Genomic DNA, 16377 nt, shown 5'->3' with positions numbered 1-16377 from the left:
GTTAACTAACAAAGGCCCTTAATAAATCATTTTTATAAAGTTTTTACTAGTAATTTTTCATGAAAAGTATAATCTATAAGTTGCATTTAATTTTCTATGCCTAAGTTTCCTTCTTACGTCACAAATCATTATATGAATATCCATTTACAATTATTAAAACCTGAAAAAAAGCATGTCTGCGATGTTATCGTCATGCGATGATTTGCAGATACTTTATTTTTTACCACGATATTTTCGACGACGATGTTTTTAAACTGCGAAGTTTTTGAACCGCTATATTTTGGACAACGATGTTTTGTACTACGATGTTTTAGAACTTCTCTTTGCGATGTTTTCTCCCACGATGTTTTGTAGCACGACGTTTTCGCCTTGCGTTGTTTTCTCCGCGACGTTTTCGTCTGCGATGTTTTCGGCGGACACCGTACAATACAGGTTATTTCTCTACATAATCACTTTGACAATTGAGGCATTTGTCATTTGACGATTGAGGCATTTGTCATATCTGTGAACACGCTTTCCAATACCCTCTTCATAAAATGTCCCCGCCAATGATTGGAAGTGAGTTGTTTGTGACGGTTTCTTTCATCTTAATGTCATTTTGGAAGCGCTTCCCGCCAAGCCACTGCTTCAGTTCAGGGAACAGATGAAAGTCACTCGGCGCTAGGTCGGAAATATATGGTGGATGTTCGAAAATGTCCCATTGAATTTGCTGAAGGAGCCGTTGGGTTACACGAGCGCTGTGAGGACGGGCATTGTCGTGGATCAGAACAATTCCAGAAGTCAGCATGCCTCTTCGTTTGTTTTGAATAGCTCTCCGTAAGCGTCGCAAAGTTTCACAATATGAATCTGCATTAATTGTTGTTCCAGGCTGCATAAACTCCACAAGCAACACACCTTTTTGGTCCCAAAAAACAGTTGCCATAACCTAACGGTTGTTAAAGGTTCGTTTGAATTTTGTGGGTCTCTTTGGAGAATTTGTGTGCATCCATAGTTGTGATTGTCGGTTCGTTTCGGACGTGTCATATTGAACCCATGTCTCATCACCTGTCACAATGGATTTCAAAAACTCTTCTCCGTCAGTATTGTAACGGTCAAGAAACTCAAACGCTGCAACCATTCCGCGAGTTTTGTGGTCGTCAGTCAACATCTGTGAGACCCAGCGAGCGCAAACATTTCTGTAGCGCAACTGTTCAGTAACGATAGAGTACAGGGAAGATCTTGAAACTTCCGGAAATTTCATCGATAATTCACTTATGGTGAACCTTCGATTTTGCTTAACCGCTTGGTCAACTCGTTGAACAATATCGTCTGTAGCGACAGACTTGCGTCCTTGACCCCCTTCAGCATGCACATTAGTTCGGCCATCGTTAAAGTTTCGACACCATTCACGAACAACGCCATCACTCATAAAGCTATTTCCATACACTCGACTCATTCTTCGATGAGTTTCCGCTGCACTGTTCCCTTCTGCCTGCAAGAAACGAATAACAGCTAGCAATTCACACTTGGCGGGCGAATCAATAGCGACAGCCATGTTTATGTGACTGCAACTCAACACAAAATGGCGTGTTGAATACGCCAGTGACACAGCGTGTGGAGGGGGAGATGCGCAGTCGCCTACTACGTACACCAACCACCTGCCGCATACCTGGCCATCATACTGTGCGATCGGAGGTTGAAAAAAAACAACCTACGTACATACGACACATCCTGGGAAAGGTAGGAATGATTTTAATAAAATATTGTTTCAAGAGATATTTTAGAAATTTTATTTAAAAGCTTACAGAAAAGGAAAATAATTAAAATTTTAAGCGACTAAAGCTTTTGCTCTGAATTTAAAATCCACTTGTATATTTCTGATAAAAAGTAACAAAAGCTTTATCTAAAAAACATTGTATAAGAATGATCAAACATTCCTGTTTGATAGCCAATGTTGCGTGCGAATTTTCCCGGAATAATTCGATTGAACCAAATGCAGTTACTAAACATTTCATTGCACTCCACGTTAGGATGAGAAAACATGGTATACATATTGAAAGCATCGTTGCTACCATATTCATCCAACGTAGATTAATGGCATCTCTTTTCGGTTAAAACAGTTGACTTTCTAAACCCTAAACTTTTTTTCCAATGGTAGGCTCTCAGCCGACTTCGGCTTGGCCACAAACTGAGGCAGAAGTGGTAGTCATTTTTTTCTGGGGGCACCTAATAGATGGGACACCTTTGCCTCCTGTGAAGGGTAATGTTTCTATTATTCAGTTTCGTAACATACACTGTAAAGTCTAAGTGTGCACTGCATAATTAGTATTGTAATGTATAATAATTGTATAATGGGTAATGTTTCTATTATTCAGTTTCGTTACATACACTGTAAATTCTATGTGTACTGCATAATTAGTATTGTAATGTATTGAAATTGTATAATTGGTAATGTAGGACTTGTTTAAATCAGTATCGCAATATATACTTCACTACTACAAAATTAGTTTTTAAATGTATTATAACTGAATCATTACTAACGTAACGTATTGTAAAAGTAGCATGTTACAAAAGACCCTGTATGGCCATGTACTTATATTTTTCTCATATATCAACAAACACTGGTACCCGGGCAGTTGGACGGCAGCGAACCCCATCGGCGGCTCTGAATAATGGCGGACGTAGTGCTGTACTGATTAACCATTAAAGTAAAGGGACAGTGCCCACGTCCTCCGTCACTTGTCACTTGTGTAGGGACAGACAGTTACAACCATGTCCTCTCTTGAAACCGGCTCCCTGCTAGCGCAGTCGGGTGCCCTAACCGCTATACCGTCTGGGAGGCTTTAATCCCTAAAACTTGCAATTAATGCAAAACAGTTAGTCAATTTCCGCATGAAATCATATAATTCCCCGACAGGTTGCCCTTAAATAAAAAACTTCGTCCAAAAACAGTCCACATCACTTCTTACAGTGAATATTGTTACGTAGCAGGTATCAGACTTCTTCTGAGAGACATCTTTAACTTGGTTTTGGTTCTTCAATAACATTAAAAAACATAGCCAATTTGCATTTAAATACAGAGATTCTGCCCTTGCGATTCTTGAATGGATGTACACTTTTTGCCTTGAAAATTTGTTCACCAAGAAAGAGTTGTCATAATTGAAAGAAATGTTTTTATATATGTGACTGCATCATTACGTTAGTGAATGATTGCAAAATCAAAACGAAAGGATAATTTATTACAAGAGAAACTACAAATGAATAGAGGTTCAGGTACTGGGCACGTCCAGCGCGAATACACGGAACTATACCGGCGGACATGGAGACATACAGGTCGCGTGTAGTTATCATCTCATTCCAGCATTGCTGAAAGCGAACCTCCATTTGGATAAAACTATTGGGCTGTCCAACTTGCCGTCCCAACTGATACGAAACCTCAATGATGATGTCATTGTGTAAAAGTCTATCTCTACTATTCCACATACACTAATTTAGATCCTACAATGAACCTGGCGAATTCTCGCACAAGTGTGAATTAAATACCAGCACAGAAGAAGGGTGCAAAAAAAAAAGCCTTTATTAAATCAAACTCATTTACCAGAAAGGCACAGACTTCCTGCATTACAAAAACACCGTTCACTTGCGGTGGTAACTAAACGTAGACTATAATATAAATCAAAATCTGAAAAAATAAAAGAATGCAAGAACGCACTTCAAAATTATACCTAAGGGATGGACTCACAAAAATCTAACAGGCCTGATACTAAACTGATAAGGCCAAGAGGCTTACTAGAGTGATCGCGAAATAACAGCGAAACGTGCGCTTGGCTAGCCCCCGATGCTTAATAAGTAAAGGTTAGTAAATTTAAACGAATTTAAATTCTTAACAAATACGTATAAAAGTAAAAAGGTAAAAAAGCAAATTTAAATTCTAAAAAAAAGGAAAAAAGCCAAAATAATTTAAAATAATTTAAAAATATGCAAACATGTAGAAGATTTAATTCTCGAACTAATCTACAATATCATTTAAATTCAGAAGCATAAGCAAATCAAGTGCAAAATCTATCCATGAAAATAAATCTACATGTAGTATCTAAGTATTTTCTAAATACGAAATTATATTTTTAAATATATATTTATTTTTAAAAATTGTGAATTAGTTCTTTTTGTTTCTTTTTTTTTTTTTTTATTTCTTATTGGTTTGTTGGATTATGTATAGTTCTTTTATAGTTTCTTTTTATTGATATGCATATTCGTGTAGGGGGAAGTTCTGTAGACAAGGATTTCTAAAATACATTGGTTTCTAGATTTTTTTTTTATTATTTTATTAAAAAAAAATTTTAAGAAAAAGTTTAATTCTTGACTATACTTGCTTGTTTCTCAAAAGACTTAATTAGTATTTTCCTTTTTGAACTTTAATTCTTAAATGTTAATACTTAAATGTTAATTTCTAAGGGTACCACTTTATTGGAATTACTTTTGGTTTTGACTTTTACCCTTGCCTGTATGAATGACGAAACACGAATTGAATAATTGGAGAGTTAGGTTTGGAGGCAACTTCCCCTTGGTAAGTCTGTCTCCTGCCTACTCTACGATCATTCACATATGCATTTTTTAAAAAAATTGTTTAAATTAATTTTAATTTATAGATTTATTTTTATGGATAGATTTTGCACTTGATTTGCTTATGCTTCTGAATTTAAATGATATTGTAGATTAGTTCGAGAATTAAATCTTTTACATGTTTGCATATTTTAAAATTATTTTAAATTATTTTGGCTTTTTTCCTTTTTTTAGCATTTAAATTTGCTTTTTTACCTTTTTACTTTTATACGTATTTGTTAAGAATTTAAATTTGTTTAAATGTAAATTTCATTTCTTGCAGAAATGGCGCAAAGAATATTTAATTAAATATGTATTTAAATTTAAATTTTTTTAATTAAACTCAATTTATTCTTATGAAACAATAAAGGTTAGTAAAGGTATAACCCGATGCTTAATGAGTAAAGACTACACACAATACGTTAGAAAAACGATCCTATGGGTGTAATGTAAAATCTGAAAGCTGGCAAATTTTTTTTTTTTTTTTTTTTTTTTAAGATTTACATTAATTTTTCTTTTATCCGAAGGCGGGCACATATCTATTCAGCCCTGGCCACTCCTAAGCCCAGAAGAAGGCATGACGCGGGAAAAAGACAGACGCTTCAATGCAGAAATATATTGTTTTATTTTATCCAGCCCTTTTTTCCAAGTTTCGGTTTTGTTTAAGTATGCGAGACCTAATTAATTTGTGTTGCTTTAGTTACTCATTCGCAAAGGATGCAGATGTGTTTTCATTAAATCAGTCAAAGTACAAGTAAAAATTCAATTATGTTTTGCTTATCATTAAAAATCCCCCCAATTTATCGTATTCCATAAATAAAAGAAGTGTAATTTTCTTTTAAAGTTTCTATCACATGCTTTTAATGTTCAAATGCTTTTAAAGTTCATATCACATTTAACTGCATTTGAAACTTAAATTTTAGCAAAGGCAATAGAAGCGTAATAACAGTATTAACATGTATTCTAAGCTCTATGTCTGTGCATTGAAAGAAGAAACAGAATAGAAAATTCAACAGTATGAAAAAACAAAGAACGTAACAGAGTAGACAAATGCTTGAAAATAAATAAATTTTCTAAATTTTTTCGTTCGCTTGCACGCTTTAATCAAAATCTGGTTTTGAGTCTCAGTTAACTGAAATACAGATGGGAATTACACAAAGCAAAAGTATAGCAATCTCATTTGTTAAAAACACTGCTCCCAATTTATTAGACAAACATACGTAATTTTCTTTTCCAGCATATACATATTCTCATGAGGCATTGCTTATATCGGTAAGACAAATTCTAGCTTGTACCACTTTGAACAAGTAATTACAACCAACAAACTCAAATACCTACAAACAAGTCTCATTTTATTCTGAAAGGATAGAGTTATCTATAATGAGCCAGTAATTAGTTTTATGAAAACTTTAAGAGGGTTCTCACATATAAAAACATATTCTTTTTCTCATGTGTCTTTTTCTATATCTTACATTGTTCAAGATTCTTAGTGTTCTTATAAGGTATTCTCTCCCTCCTTCCTGCATTCGTGGCATAACGGTAGCACACTCGGCGCGTATTCGAAAGGATCAGGTTCCAGTCTCGGCGAGGACATTGAGGATTTCTTCAGTTTTCTGACTTCAAAAAAATCTCAATGAATCTGCAAATGACGCCCGACCTAAAAGCTGGTGACAATAATTCGTCAACAGGATTTGGTGACTGGGTCCTCTTATCCCCAGTCGCCCTCGCCCTTTAACCCTTTCCGGCACGCTATCTTTTAAAGTTGGAGTTTTGATAAAAAAAAAAAGTTGGCAGTCTAATTAGGCCTAGAGGAGTACACAAGTAACATTTTGTGAAGATAGCACTTATCGTTTTAATTCTGCGGGTGTGCCCAAGGTGGCACACTGATTGAATAGAGCTTCGAAAAGAGTGCCGAAACGAGCATTGTTGTCAGTGAACCGACCGATGAGATGTAGAGAAACAAAGAATACAGACTCTCAGTTGCCCTAGATGATCGGTGAGCCCAGTCTGAGCACACCTAGGGTTCGCCGTTTGATTTTAGGCAAGATTTCAAAGTAAAAATTTAAAACTAATATAGAATAAGGATGTTAGCTTACAGCCAAAAATATAACACTGAAATTTCTTTTCAAACAATTCCTTTTATGCCCTAAGATTTCTCTGAAAAATGAGGGTCTTAAAAAACTAACCATGGCTAAAATATATGCACTGGTTTGTGTTGAGCTGCCATCTACTATAAATGAAGAAGGTTAAGAGTTACCTATAAATCCTTTTTCCTTCAATTTTTCTGTGCGTACAGAAGGAAATTTTTAGGTGTGTCCAGACCGGACGCACTGTGGCGCAAAGTTCAGAGTATATAAGGTATTTTCTCCCCCCCCCTTTCGTCATGCCTTCGCTGTGCAACTGGAAACATACTCAGCATGAATTCGAGAGGTCCAGGTTCGAATCTCGGTGACGGCATTCCATATTTTTCACCTCTCCAGCATAAAAAAACATAACGACTCCACACTGGCGCCCGAACTAAAATGTGGTCGATAATAATTTGTTACCATCAGGATTTGGCGATTGGGTCCTCTAATACCCAATTGCTCTTTAAAAGGAAGAACATATTATGCTAGTTTCCTCCTCTTTCCAACGTGCCTCCGTAGAGTAAAGGTAAGCACACTCGACGCGTATTCGAGAGGTCTAGATTCGAGTCCGACGAGGGCATTGCTCATTTCTCAAGTCTCCAGCATAAAAAAAAAAACCTAGTGACACTACATACTAGCAACGGTACTGTTAGAAAATACTTATATTAATCAGTCCTGATCCTACCATAAGAATTTCAGAAACAATTTTACATTTCATGTATTCGTATGAATGCATCAAAATAGTTACTTTGACCAACAGGATAACTATTGCTGGTTCACAGTTAAAAATTTGCTTGAAACTATAAATTTCATTTTCATAAAAATTTTCAAAATAGGCAATTACAGCGAAATTCAATATAAAAAGAATATATTGCAATTATTCTGTTAATTCCTATTTATTCTATTCTTATTTATTTTCCTTCGCGAGATCTAAAGTTAATTTCGGTTGCAATTTTATCCTTTCTGTAAATCCCAAAGCACTGAGTTTCAGCTTACCTTCCTAAACGTCTTCACGAGGAAACTTGTCCTTGATAATTTAACCGTCGTTTATCTTCATTACCAAGGAGCACCACCTGACTCATAGCGAAATAACTAATGGATTCCATTTATCTTAGAGTTCTCTAAAATGCACCAAATTCCAAACACCGTGAATACGTTAACCTGAAAATGCTTGCATATTGAAATAACATTTTTAACTAACCTGGAATAGTCGGTGTTTAAGACTTAAAACAAACCCCGCTAACATTCATTTTTATTTTTTAAAAACATTTAGAAGGAAATAATAGTACTTGTAAGGAATCTGAATTCTCCTTCCACGAATGTTGTGACAGAAATATGCTTGTGTTCTTATTTTATTTTAAAGTACACAAGCCTAAAAAGGTGAAATTTTCCTAAAGTTTATAATTTCTTATTAGTCCAGAGGGGCTTTGCCCCAGAAGGACTATTGTTTTCGTTTTGCGATTTTGCGTTGAATCACTATAAATGTCCGTTTCATTTTCCAAACTGTTGCCACCCAATGTTATTAGTGTCCTGCATTATATTTGAAGAAATTAAAGAATGAAAAATCTGCATAAATGTATGTCAATTTCTCGCACTGTGATAAAACAACGGTACACAGAGAAATCGAATTTTGAATGACCTAATCCTCCTACGAATATGGGCATGTGGAAAAGCAAATTTAGAATTGGTTTTATTATCGATTTCATACTTTGTAAAACTTTAATGAATTTTTGATTAACAAACTCCACGATTTCAAATCGAGCAATGGCAACACTCTACGGGGGGGACCTTTTTATCTCCAGCACGCGAAACTGTGTATCGGAAATTCTAAAGATAGGCTCATTTTAAAATTATTTTGCGATATTGCTATTGAACTGAGTTTTATGTTTTAAATGCAAAGAACAGGATAGTTAATAAATAAAGGTAACAAACAAAACGTTAAACAAATGCCCGTTTAGAAGTAATTTAAAATCCGAAACCTTTCAGATTTTTTTTTTGTAATTTAAATTTTAATTTATTAAAACAAAATTAAGGTAACCAAAAAAAAAGTCTGAAAGGCTTTCGGAATTTTTTTATATTACACCGAAAACCTTTTTTTTCTTCCCATTTCCCCATACACACACGTTTCGAGAACATTTGGTGTATTGAGAATAAGGCAAAGCACACTAGGACTATCTGCCTAAGGGGAGGGATGCCTTCGTGGAGGACTTTCTAAGGGGAACTGGCTCGTCTACACGTTACACATGGGAAAAACCACGAAAACGCCCATAGAGCCAGCGCCTTCGCGGGATTCGAACCTCGGACGGAACTACCAGTGTTCAGCGATTTTACCGCTCGGCCGCTGGTGGGCTCGAGAGCATTTGGGCTAGTATATTTAAAAACTGCGTAGCTTTATAAATTCCGATAGACAGTCTCGCGCGCTGGAGATAAAAATATATAATTCCGCATAGTCTGTTGCTACTGTTCTCTTTGAAATTTTTGAATTTCTTAATCAAAAATTCGTTAAATTAAAAAAAAAATATGAAAACAAATTTTTATAATTAATAATAAATCATTTTTATCTCCATCGTGCGAGACTGTGTATCGTAAATTCTAAACATATGCTGTTTATAAATATTTTGTGATATTGTTGTTGAATTGAAATTTTTGTGGTTTAGTTGCAAATAACCAGACATTTACGGCCGGAAAATTCCGTATAGAAGGCTGCCTTCTATATTCATTACAAATGAAAATTTCTGCTAGATTTGATGTATTTGATTTCGGTTTGGATGTATATTGGAAGAAAAGGAATCGGAACTATTCTGATATACGCCCTCAAGGCGCCAAATTTCTTGCCAAATATTTTTGGCGAGAAACTCCACGCTGCCATATTGCTATCTAAACTTTTTGTCTACATTTCGAACTTTAAGCCTAAAATGTCTCCAAAAACACGGTTTTCGCGAATGGCAAAAACCACGTTTTGAACACACAATTTAAGCTAAAAATCCGAAACAAAAGCAAAAAAATTTAGATAGCAAAACCGTGAAGTTTCTAACCAAAATTATTTGACAAGAGTCCATATACACAGCGATATGTTTTAACTTAAAAAAAAACATCTACGAATGGCACCATCTAGGCAACGAACGAATTTACGAACTACGCACACCTCGCTTTAATAAATTAACATAACAGCAATAAATTTCAAAGAATACCATGTACACAGCGTTCTGTTTCAACTTTAAAAAACATCTACGAATTGCACAATTTAGACGGTACGCACTTATCAACAAAATAACTAAAATAAATTTCAAAGAATTAAAAAAAACCAACAATAACGACCGAAATTCATACTAAAAAAACAATGAACATAACATTCTACAAAATAAGAACAAGAATAAAATAAAATGCACTCACCATTAATGCTTTTTCGAACAACAGAAATACCAATTTCCTACCGCCACGTAATCACTATCGTATTTATATGACAGCCAGACACACCATCCAGAAAATTCATACTATGGTTCACAAATAAATAAAATAACAAATAATCACAAATCCCTACTTCTATTACGCACAGCCATTAAAAATAATCTCGCATACCTTCTTTCCACACCTCCAAATACCCATTGCCTCTCAACAGGATCGCCACGACGATATTTCTCCTTATACCGAAGTTCAATTCAACTACTTTCACCATTAAACCTTTCCCCCTAGCTTCTCAGACACAAAGCATGACGGAAACCAACGAACTCCAGCGGAAGATTTTTCAACGTCAACAGGGTTGCCATACAACACGCAATCGCGCCAAAAACCAGCGCAGAACACATATGGCCACATTTGGTGAAATTAGGGCGTATATCAGAGTTGTACCAAGGAATCAAAGTATAAAATAAGAGATTCATTTTTTAATTAACATCAAGAAAATACCACTTATTCATGACATTTTGAGGAGTTTTGAAACTTCAGGGCAAAACTCGTAACGCTCGGAGGGTTTTAATAAATAAGGTAACACACAAAATTTTAAAAGAACGATGCCCATTTGGCAGAAAATAAAATCTGAAAGCTTTCAGATTTTTTCTTTTTTCTGTTCTATTAATTTATTGTTTTTATAAGTCACGTAAACCACATCGTCAAGTATACTAAAATACCTGATTTAAAAAAAGTTTACTAAGGTCATTTTTCTATCGGTTTTAAATGCAAACGCTTTGAATTCTGTCGCAAAAAGTCAACGAAAATATACCAGACGAAAATCAAAGCATTTCAAAAACAATCGCAAGTTTTATACAGTCATCAAAATTTTGAGAAGACTGTAGGAATTTGAAAAGTTTGACTAAGCAGAGAGAGGGTGTTGTGTCTATTTTCGAACACATAACCAACGCCGTCTTATTAATGCTTTCAGTACTTATAACCAAATAATGCTGACCAAAAATTTCGCTTAACCCTAAAATGTAGCTAAGGTATCTGCCTACGTTCGGAGCACTTTTTTTTAAAAACAAAGAATTCTGATGAAATATATATTTATTTAGTCAAAATGTGATATCAAATCATGAAAATAGGTAAATTTTTAGGAATATTTTCATAAATTTTTGAAACATATGCAATTTTATGCACATTTTTAGGAGAATTTAACACTTACGTTAAATGTCGTATATTTTTTCCCACAGCATTATATTTCAATTTTATTTATACTGTATACTACTACAACACTCATCTGTGAACTAAAATGTTTATGATATTTCTAAAATTTACTAAAATATGTGTAATTACATGAAAAAACACAGTTTCTTGTAAAATATTTCTTATCGTTTCATATAGAAATACTTATAAAACAATCAAATTAATAAATATAACTTAGATTGTAGCTTAAAACCTAGCAAATAATATAGAAAACACTTTAGTGAAATTTAATAGAGATACCTTTAGAACACTTTGAGTCATTACATTTCTTGTATGTAAAAAAACTAGAAAAATTAGTTTTCCAGAAAACGCATTTAAAGATTTCACATTAACAGAAAAACTGTTCTGTTGTATTTACACACTTAAAATTCTCCACATTTGTACATCACACCCTCCATATCTTTATACTTAAGTAATTTTGATTTCCTATTTGATTTTAACTTTTTTCTAACTATTTTCGAAATGAGCGACGAATGACGTTTCGAGTTTTTTATTCTTTCGTTATCAATTACAAAGTAATTTTTAATCATTTCTTGTTCAATTGTTATGCCTAAATGTTCAAACACAGGAAGTATTCCAAGATACCCTGAATTAAAAATTAAAACTGCTATATACGCACCCAGCAACATAGTCTTTATACCTAATCACAATGTTGCCAGACCCAGTTCAAAACATTAAGGCAAATAATTATTGCCAGAAACAAACAAACAATATATATATATATATATATATATACCCAGAATTAAAATGAAATGTTTTAGCACAATTTACACACAAACAGGTAAAAAGAAAAAAAAACACGGATAACAACATTGTTTACCTTTAAGTTGAGCCTTTTAAATGGCACTTACGGTTTTTCTGCTTTCACTTCCAGTGAAGTTAATTGGCTATATTTTCTCTTCTAATTATCACAAACGTAAAAGTGAACCATTTTCGGAATCCTACAAAACTGACATTTCAAATTGGGTAATTAAAAAAAAAATCGAATTTTTTCGCCGAAATGGTTTTTTTTAACGTAGACAGATATGAAATGTTTGAGTAAACTTAGCCTGCTCTGATAAGCTTAGAAATCAATCATTTCCAAATTCGAAGAAAGAATGTCTATTTTCGAACACCTAACCCACGCCGTTTTATTAATGCTTTCAATACTTACAACAAACTAATGCTGACCAAAAATTTCGCTTTGCCCTCAAATCTCGCTTAACTAAAATGTTTGAGTAAACTCAGCCTGTTCTGATAGGCTTAGAAATCAATCATTTCCAAATTTTAAGAAACTTTTTTCTCACTTTCTCATTGGTCAAAAGGAAATTTATGCTTCATAATGTAAACAAATGATATAAAAATGATTGTTTACAACAAACAAGACAACAAAAAAGAAAGTGAAAGATTTCAGATTTTAACGTCACCCGAAAGGATTTAATAGTTTTTTTTTTCTGCTAACGTCGCTGTCTACAAATCTGCTGTTTCACTTATTTCTACTAACATATTTTTTTGTCTTTGTTGTTTTATTATTAAGCATAATTTTCCTCGCCGTTTTTTTTTCTTCTTTTTAAAATCTTAGTTCATCATATCCATGTTCAGGTTTCTTGCTAAGATGGCTTACAAAAGATTTCTTGAGTGTCCTTTTATTGAGCCCACCAGCGGCCGAGCGGTAAAGACGCTGAACCCTGGTAGTTCGGTCCGAGGTTCGAATCCCGCGAACGTGCTGGCTGCATGGACGTTTTCGTGGTTTTCCCCATGTGTAACGTGTATACGAGCCAGTGTTCCTTAGAAAGTCCTCCACGAAGGCATTCCTCCCTTCAGGCAGATAGCCCTCGTGTGCTTTGCCATAATTGAATAAACCAATCCAATAGTGTTCTTTTATTATTTAACGTTTCGTGTGTTTAATTTATGTATTAAATATCAGCGTTCTTACTGCTTACACAACATAAAATTCTATTCAACAGGAAAATCACAAAAACAGGAAAACAGAACAATTTAAAAACAGCATATCTGTAGAATTTCCCATAGACAGTCTCGCGGAAGATAAAACTCTTTTGATCTGCATAGTGTTGACACTGTTCGCTTTGAAATCGTCGCGTTTGTTAATCAAAAATTTGTTAAAGGTTTATAAAATAGGAAATAGATAATAAAACAAATTTAAAATTCAAAATTCAGGATTCCAGGTACCCATGTTTGGCTGGAAGATTACGTTATTCCAAATTTGATGACTCTAGGTAACCTTGTGTTTTCACAGTGCGCGAAACATACATACATTCATATTCTTCAGTATAATTTCTTTAAACATAATACAGGGGGCTAATATTTGAAGATACAACGCATTTAAATATTTTGACGCAAAATGCCATTTCGCGACTAAAATCCCAGTCGATACCCTTTCGGGCTAAAAGGTAAACTATAGCCGTAAGAAAAAATCTCGTAACAAAAGCATAAAAAAATTTAATACTTTGTAAAAAATTCTTAAGTTTTTGTTATTCTGTGAACGAACGATGCTACCTTCTTTGCCACCCAAAATGGCAGAATAAAATTCATTACATGTCATTTCCTCCAGTCTTTTTGAAAAAATAAATGCTAATTTTTTCTTTTAAACTAAAGATTCATACTATTTCTTTTATGAATTTATGTAAAAAAATCATTTTGCAATGACAGTTTAATGTTCACTTCATAATAAATGCATTCAAGAATAACGTTTTTGTTGAACTGAATAAGTGGAAAAGAACTTTTAAATTTTTTATAAAAAGAAACCTGAATAAAGTTTTATCAGGAAAAAAAAACTTATCCGAAATTAATCCGCTTTATTAAGTTCGGGAACATATTTTTGTATTGTATTGTAACTGCATTTATCATAAGAGTAAAATAATTCACTCCACTCTTTTACAAAAGAAATTTAAACCGGAAGATTAAAATTTAACAAAATCTTTGAAAGAATATTAAAATTCCTCTTTTATAGCGCTATTTGTTTTTCATATTGCTAGTATTTAAAAAGATGAACATGATACAGCAGCTAACATTTGAATTGCATAAGAATCAATACAGCTGAACACTTTGCTACTGCAAAATCAGCGTATATTGTGACTACCAAAGGTTTAACCAACGACAATTAGGCTGCCATTGAATAGGAAACTTCATTCAAGGATTTCTATTCACGGGCATCTTAAATGTTACACTCTTTAGGAGTCTTCTGCTTCCGAGAATCCTAATGTCTCTACAGTGGCACCCGAACTAAAAAAAATCTGATATGTACACCACATGACTTACTTGTACGGAATATTAAATTATACGCATTTTTTTCTTGAATTTCATTTAAATTGATTGGATTGAATAAAATCTACTTCGTCGACAGCGCATAAACCACCATAGAATAAATGCACTCTTTAAAATTCACTATATTTGTTTACTATAACGACACTCTGAATGCACAAAATTTATATCATTTGAAGAATTATCTTATCGTTGCCACATGTTCTATTCAAATACTATAATAAAGCTAGAACGACGTATGAAAGAAATTAAGCAAACAAAACAAAAAAGAAACAGTTTTCACAGACGATTGAGTATTTCTCATTCAATTAATTCAGTTCTCACTTCGCGACAGGGCAAAAATACATAAAAACTCAAAATATTTGTATTAAAAATTAAGAAGTAAATCTTAAACACTTATTTCCTCGAAAAAATTCCAGAAAGGATTAAGCATGATTTAATTCGCACTAATAAACGAAGGCGTTATCTTTGTTGTTGCGAAGATTACTCTCTATAGATTGGCAACAAATCTACAATTCTGCTGTTTCAAATGTAAACAAATATGTCCGCCATGTTATTTAAAACTTAACCGCACTTAAACAGCTTTTAAATTGTTGATAATTGTACAAATATTGCTTCCAGAATTACGAAAGGCATAAAAACTTTAACCGGAAGATAAGAACAACATAATTCAATCATTTTTAAAGCAAAAAATGTACAATTTACAAACAGATAAGAGTAAAGAAACTGAGATCACTTTGTTGAGTAACAGAGTGGATATATATATAAATATAGTATTTATATACGTTTGGTGCGGCCGATTGCAACCAAAATACGAAGTGCACATCTACATGTTATGGCTGTCCTATATACAAAATTTCAACGTTCTGAGGCTACTCGTTTTCGAGTTATGTGAGATACGTACGTTCGTACAGACGGCACGAAAAATTCTCTTCAGAATTCATTTTAAAGCAGTTTTATAATTTTTTTGGAGGAAACGAGTCTTTTATTCTGTCCTTACGTACAGATATCACGCAAAAACATCGTTTAATTGCATTCAATAGCAGTCAAAATGGATAATTTCATTGAAATATGCTGCCTGAAACTTTTCGCGATTACAATACTTCCTTTTTACTTCGTACAAGGAAGTAAAAAGGTGGTGGACGATGATTCTCCACCACCGGGATTTGGCGATTGGGTCCCCTAATACCCAGTCACTCTTTAAAAGGAGGAGTATTTCTCCCGCCCTCTTAGCGTGCCTTCGTGGTATAATGGTCTGCACGCTCGGGGCGTATTCGAAAGGTCCGTGGTTCGATTCCCGGCAGGAGCATTGCTCATTTTTTAAGCCTCCTGCTTCCAAAACTCATCATGTGTCTACAACGCAAACCAAACCAAACCTGTATTTCAATTATAGAAATTTAGCATTTAATTTTAAAATTTTCTCCCCAGCTTGTAGAATAAATTGCAATCCTTCTCCTTAAAAACACATTTTACAATTCAAGTATTCGCAGATTCCAGTTTTGTTAATAAACTGAGGAACAGTTTTCGAAAAAGCATTGAAGTTATTGGAAATAGAACACTACACAAAAAAATGCAAATGCTTTTGGTCATCAATGCAAATGCTTTTGGACATCATCAATGTCATTTTGTATTTTTAAAAAATTTAGTATCATTAAGTTTGTCGAAGCAAGAAAGGCGAATTATGTGCAATGCCGTCGCCGGGATCGACGCAAGCTGGGCATACTTCTATTTATACCACGTAAACATACGGTAA

At 33.9% G+C, this 16377-nt stretch overlaps 1 protein-coding gene across 3 annotated transcripts in view; it reads right to left on the bottom strand.

Moving 5' to 3' along the window:
* Nucleotides 1–16377, bottom strand: part of LOC118188850 (GTP-binding protein Di-Ras2-like) — a 548874-nt gene that overhangs the window by 12722 nt on the left and 519775 nt on the right. The window lies entirely within an intron of this gene.

The sequence above is a fragment of the Stegodyphus dumicola genome, chromosome 3 (genome assembly GCF_044657685.1).
Source record: "Stegodyphus dumicola isolate Sdum_Otavi_A_Nest chromosome 3, ASM4465768v1".
Classification (NCBI taxonomy): Eukaryota; Metazoa; Arthropoda; class Arachnida; order Araneae; family Eresidae; genus Stegodyphus; species Stegodyphus dumicola.
The sequence above is the reverse complement of the archived record's forward strand: the minus strand, read 5'-3'. Positions and strand labels throughout refer to the sequence as shown.